The sequence below is a fragment of the Sciurus carolinensis genome, chromosome 1, assembly GCF_902686445.1.
Source record: "Sciurus carolinensis chromosome 1, mSciCar1.2, whole genome shotgun sequence".
NCBI classification, from domain to species: Eukaryota; Metazoa; Chordata; class Mammalia; order Rodentia; family Sciuridae; genus Sciurus; species Sciurus carolinensis.
In genome coordinates this window covers 132,509,299-132,516,905 of record NC_062213.1, presented here as the reverse complement: position 1 = coordinate 132,516,905, position 7,607 = coordinate 132,509,299, and the positions used below count along the sequence as shown (strand labels likewise).

The 7,607-nt window shown below is 39.1% G+C and overlaps 1 non-coding gene across 1 annotated transcript; it reads left to right on the top strand.

Moving 5' to 3' along the window:
* The first annotated feature begins 6,903 nt into the window (after positions 1 to 6,903).
* On the top strand, positions 6,904 to 7,006 carry LOC124968989 (U6 spliceosomal RNA). The gene has a single exon (XR_007105905.1). It is a non-coding gene; the product is annotated as a U6 spliceosomal RNA (small nuclear RNA).
* The last annotated feature ends 601 nt before the right edge of the window (positions 7,007 to 7,607 follow it).

The window sequence follows — 7,607 nt, the reverse complement described above, 5'->3', positions numbered from 1 at the left end:
CAAGTATGTTCAAAATATTTCTTGATGATTTAGGGACTGGAGAAGAAATTTTGGCCCCATCAAGAAAATCCTTTTGAGATATCCTACAGACTATTCAGTGGCTAGAAGCAAGTTAGAGATAAGTCATTTTCCAAACATGATATTTTATTCTTTCTCCCTTGTTCTTTCTGTCAACTGTTTTTAATTTCTTACTGTCATCCTATGTTTAAAAATATTAAAATTTTAAATCATTAGCTTAAACTTTATCATTCATCTATTTGTTGTACTATGTCTATTTTAAATGCAAATGCAAATATAAGAGCTTAAATTTCTATGTAGAATTAGTCAAACGACACAATTTATATTTCCTAGCTCAAACATACATATGGACTTTTTTCCTTTTTCTTTTTTGGTACTGGAGATTGAGCCCAGGGGCACATTATCAATCAGCCACATCCACAACCCTTTTTATTTTTTATTTTGAGACAGGGTCTTGCTGAGTTGCTTAGGGCCTTGCTAAGTTGGCTTTGAATGTGTGATCCTCCTGCTTTAGCCTCCCAAGTCGCTGAGATGACAGGCCTGTGCCACTGCACCTGACAGATTTTGTTTTTAATCAGAACAATGAAAATGCTATACGACTGTAACTCAACTGTTTGTACTTCACCTGTTGATATATACACTTTCTGCCAACACTACCTCTGGTTTACTGATGAGTAAGGAATGAAGTTGTCATGTGTTATGGTTTAGATATGAGATGTCCCCCAAAAGCTCATGAGAGAGACAGTGCAAGAAAGTTTAGTGGTGAAGTGATTAGGTTAAGAGAGCCTTAACGTAATCAGTGTATTAATTCACTTGAGTGGATTAATGGGTAATAACTGTAGACAGATAGCATGTGGCTGGTGGGTCACTAGGGATGTGCCTTTGGGATATATATTTTGTGCCTGGTGAGCCAAGCTTAGTCTCTCTCTGCTTCCCGGTGGCCATGTCCTGACCTGCTTTTCTCTTCCACCATGATGTTCTGCCTCACCTTAGCCCAAAGCAGTGGAGTTGGCTGTCTATGGACAGACCTCTGAAACCCTGAGTGCCAAATAAACTTTTCCTCCTAGAAAATTGTCTTTGACATGTCTTTTGGTCACAACAGTTGGTTATCATGTAATTAATTTTATTAATTGGATGTTATCAACATACTTTTCCTTCTTAATAGCTATTAATTGATGATGTATTCCAAGTAAACAATAGGAAATGTAAAGCTTCACTTCAGTGTTTTATAAAGTCAAGAAGGCAAGAAACTAGCATAATTTACACCATGCTGAGGGCCCACTGTGATCTTATTTTATATTTCTCGGCAGTCCAAGGTTTTGCAAATACCATTTCATTATTACCACCTCGTCTTCTGAGGCCAGGCTTCTTTCCTTCCTTCCTTCTTTTATTAAATAAGATTAGCATACAGCAAGCAAATTGTGCCAAAATAACTGATATGACTAATACTTTTGCTGGCTGGTAACTTGGTTAGAAAAAGTCCAATTAAACAGAAATCAAAAATTTGTTCTGTTCTACCAGCTCCTTGATCATGAAGATTAAATATGTGTTGGAATATTCATTCTTTTATCAAGCATTCATTGATGAGGCGGTGACACAGTAGTGGACAATATAAACATAGTTTCAGCTTTCATGAAACCTAGACTGTAATGAAGAAAAAATAGTAAGCAGGTTAGTTAACAAATAAAATGTTTTTGTCTAAAGTTAATTGCCATGAGAAAAATCAAGTAAGTGGAAAAATGGAAAATTATTTGGGAAACTAATTTAGATCGGGATTGGCTAAGTCTTCCTAAGAAGACAGCAACTTAAGATGAGACAAAATTTGCATAGGAATCAACCCGGCTCTTGTAAAATGTAGATTGTGATTCAGTAGGTGAGGATTCTGGCCCGAGATTCTGCATTTTTAATAAGGATGCAGGTGATGCTTATGCTGCTTAGCATATCTTTTCACATTGGACAGAAAGGATAATGAAAAAATGTAAAGATGAGAGTTTCAGAAAGAGGAAATAGCATTTAGTCAGCTATTACTTTGACAAAAAAAATATATATATATAATCAACTTAAAAAGAGAAAATGTTTGTTTTGGTTCTCAGTTTTAGAGGTTTCAGTCCAAGGTCAGTTGATCCCATTGCTTTGGGACCTGTAGTGAAGCAACACATAATGGCAGGGAGAATGTGGAAGAGCACATTACTTACTTTGAAGCAGCCAGGAAGTGAAAGAGAGAAAGAGGAGGGGGCTGGGGTTCCAATGACCTCTTCCAGAGTGTGTCTCAGTAGCCTATCTTCCTCCCACTAGGCCCCACCTCTCAGAAGTTCCACCACCCCTTAGCAGCATCACAGACTGAGGACCAAACCTTACCAAAGGTAAGGCCTTTGAAGGACACTTACCCAAACCATAATACCTGGGTGCTGAGTTTGGAAAAAGTTGGTTATTTGGGTTAGAGAAACACAAGAGTTTTATTGAAACTAGGACAGTGAGTGAGGAATATTGGGTGTGAGATTAAAGTCAAAGAAGCAGGTCAATCATGCGTGGCCTTATAGACAATGGCATGAAGTTTGCATTCTATTTTAGTGTGATGAAAGACACTAGAAGATTTAAAGAGGGTTGGGAGCCAAATGAACAAATTTAAGCTCTTAAAACTCAACCTAACAGCAATAAAAAGGATGGATTTTAGGGGAGCAGGAGTGCAAAGAGGATAAATTTTATGAGAGTAGAGTAGTATTCCTTCTGCAAGATGCTAATGACTTGAAGCAGGACAGTAGCAATAGAGATAGAAGAGGAAGACTTGGATTCTGACTCAGTGGCAGATCCAACAGGATAAATGGATTGTTTGGAGATAGGGGAAGTGAGAAAGAGAAATCAAGGATGTCAGCTAGGTTTATGTTTTGATCAAACATATGATCGTAGCTTGGTGGTAAAGGTTTTGCCTAGCATGTGTGAGGCACTGGGTTCAATCCTCAGCACCACATAAAAAAATAAAATAAAGGTATAAAAAATACAATAGCATTGTTTAAAAAAGAATTAATAGGGCATTAAAAAAAAAAAAAGTAGCATGTGACACCATTTCCTGAGATGTGAAACCCAAAGCAAACCAACCCAACCAATTTGTATTTTCAGTAAACGGAGAAGGGGAATTCGTCGAGAATGGCTTACCGCTAAAGCATCTGTTTGTTATGTGTGGTGATGCAAATTCCATTTAGGATCTGACATTAGAATGAAGGTTTATGGACAAATGTATCTGAGAATTTAGAATGTTTGCTAATACTGTGCCATATAAAAAAGTCTACTCTAGCCAGGTGCGGTGGCACACACCTATAATCCCAGCAACTCAGGAGGCTGAGGCAGAAGAACTGCAAGTTCAAGGTCACCCTGGGTAATTTAGTGAGACCTGTCTCAAATTGAACATAAAAAAGAGCTGGGGGGCTGGGGTTGTGGCTCAGTGGTAGAGGGCTTGCCTGGCTCTTGTGAGGCACTGGTTTCGATCCTCAGCACCACATAAAAATAAATTAAAAAAAGGTATTGTATCCATCTATGACTAAAAAAATATTTTTTAAAAAAAGGGGGTTGGGGGTGTAGCTCAATGGTAGAGCACCCTGGCTACAATCTCTAGTACTGGTGGTAGAAGTGGTGGGAAGGGAGTATTCTGGAAAACTATGTTTTACCTTATAATTCAGGTTAATTTACCTATGCCCCAAATTTTCCAGTGGAGGTAGATGATTTCTTAGGACAGAATGAGTGGTAAACTGAGGTATTTCTGAGGACCCAATAGTAAAATAGCAGTGTTTCTCCCTCAGAAATGGTTCCTTTTTAGATTCTCATGAATGATTTCTCGCACATGAAGTACTTTGAGAAAAAGTTATATTTTTTCCAATGACTCTTCTCACACATTTTTCCTGGCACTGTTTATGTGCTCATATTTCCATGAGAATCCCCAGTAAGACTTATAGGTTTTAGAATAGACCATTTTGGAAAAATGTTTTCTTCCTTTGCTGTCAGGTTGACATGGCAAAAGAAATAGTACTTTTTATGTCAGTCTTTGTTCTGGCATATTATTTCTCAAAGCAAGGGTATAGAAGCCATGAGAATTTTTCCCTGGAGGATACAAAATTGCATCTTCATCACTCAATCCTGCCCATAGAAGATACGCAGTAGACAGTAGGTAAATTACATTGGATTCTAAGAATCCACTTGAAATCTTTGATCAGTTCCTTTCATCTTACAAACAGTGAGCTGGAAGAAGAGGTCTTTAAGTTCAGGACAAAAAGGCACATGTTAATTAGGAATCTCACTATTTCCTTTGAAATTGAAGAATATGAAGAATATAAAGTTTCTTAATGACATTTTATAACTCGAGTCACTGAATCAAAAACCACAATCATTGCAATAATCTTGCTAATTGTATATATAAACATCTAAATTCCTATTTGTTTAGCTAGATCCTCTCTATCACTACTCCCATGTGGAAAGAGATTTGGGGATCAAAAAATTCTATAGTAGGCTGGGCACCATGGTGCATGGGTAAATCCCAGCTTCTTGGGAGACCAAGGCAGGAGGTTTTCAAATTTGAGGCCAGCCTGGGCAATTTAGCAAAATTCTGTCTCTGAGTACAATTTGGAAAGGGGCTGGAGATATAGCTTAGTGGTAAAACATTTGCCCAACATGTAAGAAGCCCTGGGTTCAATCCCCAGTACTACCAAAAAATAAAAAAATAAAAAAACAAAAAATCCCAAATTAATAAATCTCAATTCAGGAGGGAACTTTGCAATAAAAAAAATTTCAAAATAAAAACAAAAACTCCTTTACCACAATAATACCAAAATTTTAATAATAGGAATAGATGAAGAACATTGACTGAAAATTATTCTTTGCCTGTTCTACTGACCTGCATTGTCTTTGAAAGATAATAATAATGGCTTTGGGGAGATACTTGTCTTTGATAGTTCAGAAGGAAAGTTGTCTGAGCCAACGGCTTTCACTGTCCCACAGTAAATTACTTTAATCATTCCACTTTAGGACCAACCCACCTTCTTCTACCTCAGAGTGGCTGGAACTTGGCAGAGGGAACTTCTTTAAAATCCAGCAGAAGCCCGAAATTAATCTTTGCATTTAACAAGAAAAGACAGCAGCAACTTTTTGTGGGAAGGGGGCAGAGTGGAATAGATTTCTTTGACAAAGATATGAGGACGCTAGAAAGAGATCATGGAGGAAGACCTAAGAGGAGGACAGCAGAGGCCTGAGCAGATAGAATTAGCAAGGAAGCAGTTGTTTGAGGTACCTCCTAAAGACCTAAATTGTGAGTACTTGTCCTATCCACTTGCCTCCGCCTTGTGTAGAAGGACTCTCCTCCATAATGAAGAAAAAGAGAAGTGCTGGGGCCCAGAACACTATCCCCTACAGCGCGGTACTAGGGCACGCCGAGTACATTGAACTGAAGAACACCAAAGGGTCTCAGAAGCAAGGTGCTTCTTACCTTCTCCACTCTCCTGTCTCCTGTCCTTTGTCCAACTTTTAAAGCAAGCCATAAAACCTAGAAATGTCATCTCTGAACTTCTCTCTTCTTCCCCAAAGATCCTCATGTAACAGGTGGTCTGTATATACCCAGAGGTAAGAAGCTACACAGAGAGGCTAGAAGAATCTAAGCAGATAAGCCTTGCTATGTTCCCCCTTTGGTTTACAACCATTAAATCATACCTTTGTTTAATCCAATGGTATTTCTACACAGTTGTCCATTCTTCATGAAACCAAGCTAAAAAATATATCATTTCACCTGGATTGTGGGGTCTTCATCTTTGGAGATTCTCATGCCACATAAAACTCAATTTGTAATGGTAACCTCCTGCTAGCCTCCCTTTTGCTATATAAATATTGGTGATGACTCTTGCCATGGGTGACAAAAAGATATTACACCTTTTTACCCCTGCACAGGTCTGCAGAGGACCCCTTATTATGGGCGAAAAGATGCCTGCCTTGTCTTGATCCCACCTGGAGCACTACCAAAGCCTCGCCACACAGTGGGTCAGGACGGGGTTTCTGGTACACCTGGGTCACGTGAGATTTAATTGTTTTTATTACAAGATCTTTTATTAGGAATTTTCAGGCAGTGAGGAAGTGTGGGAGCAGTATTTCTTCCATGAGAGTTAATAAAATGTCTTTAGATGTCAGACTCTATGCTGGGTTCTGAGGAAATTACTTCTTTTTGGTCTCTGGCTTTAAGGTCAGGATATCCTAATCTGCTGGGGAAGACAACCATGAAGAGATAACTCAATTCAATTAGATGGAAGAAAGACTGAGAAATTAGACCAGGTCGTTCACCTAAAATATGATAAGGAGCTGAATTCATACAGTGACTGGAAGGATGAAATGGAAGAAGGATGCTGAGAGACACTTAAGCAGATTAAAACAGATTTGATAGGCAGTTGGATATAGTAGTATGGTGGTAGAGTGTTGGGGAAGAAGATTTTAGGCTCCTGCTTGGTATTTGACCTCATTTAGTTGAAACAAAAAATGGATCCAGGGATATAACTTATGGGTAGAGTACTTGCCTAACATGCAGGAGTCCCAGGGTTCCAGCTCCAGCACCACAAATAATAATAATAATAATAATAATAATAATAATAATAAAATCTTGTGGGGTGTAGTGGCACACACTTGTAATCCTGGCCACAAGGGAGGCTGAAGTAGAAGGATGGCAAGTTCAAGGCCAACCTGGGCAACTTAGTGATATCCTATCTCAAAGAATTTCAAAAAAGGTGCTGGGGCAATCTGTGTTCAATCTCCAGTGTGTCTGTCTGTCTGTCTGTCTGTCTTTCTTTCTCACGTGCACTTGTGTGTGTGTGTGTGCGCGCGCGCGGGCGCACACACACAAAGAAAGTAAAGTCCATGTGCTCGCTTTGGCAGCAAATATACTAAAATTGGAACGATACAGAGAAGATTAGCATGGCCCCTGCGCAAGGATGACACGCAAATTCGTGAAGCGTTCCATATTTTTGAGGAAGGAAGGACTGTATAGAGGGAAAAGAGGGGTGGAAGGGGTGGGGGGGAAGGGAAAAAAATAACTAAATGAATCAAACAGCATTACTCTATGTAAATTTATGATTACACAAATGGTATGCCTTTACGCCATGTACAAACAGAGAAACAACATGTATCCCATTTGTTTACAATAAAATAAAAAAATTAAAAAAAAGTAAAGTCCAGAGGTCAATATTGTCAAAGTGAAAGGAAGTACTGAGAAGCTGCTCTAACTTGATTTGTCCTCCAGTGCTCCACAAGATGATATTTATTCAACTTGACAGTTGAAGTATTTTAAACCTAGGAGCTTTAGTGTGGGTTCTAAAGCAAGCCACAAAGTGGAATTCACCTCCCGGGAGTGTCAAAACTGCCTCTGGATGTCAAAGCCTAGACATCACCCACAAGGACAGACTCAGCACAGGTCAGGTGAGACCAGGGTCAAGGAGAGGTGGCAGCTGTGGTGTCAGGGCTTTAAATCTTCTGTCATGAAGGAGGGTGTTGTTTTGCCTTTTTGGATGAGTCCATGTGTGAGTTGGAGAGTTTGTAGATTCTGGCAGTCCTAGAAGGGTGGGGCAGGG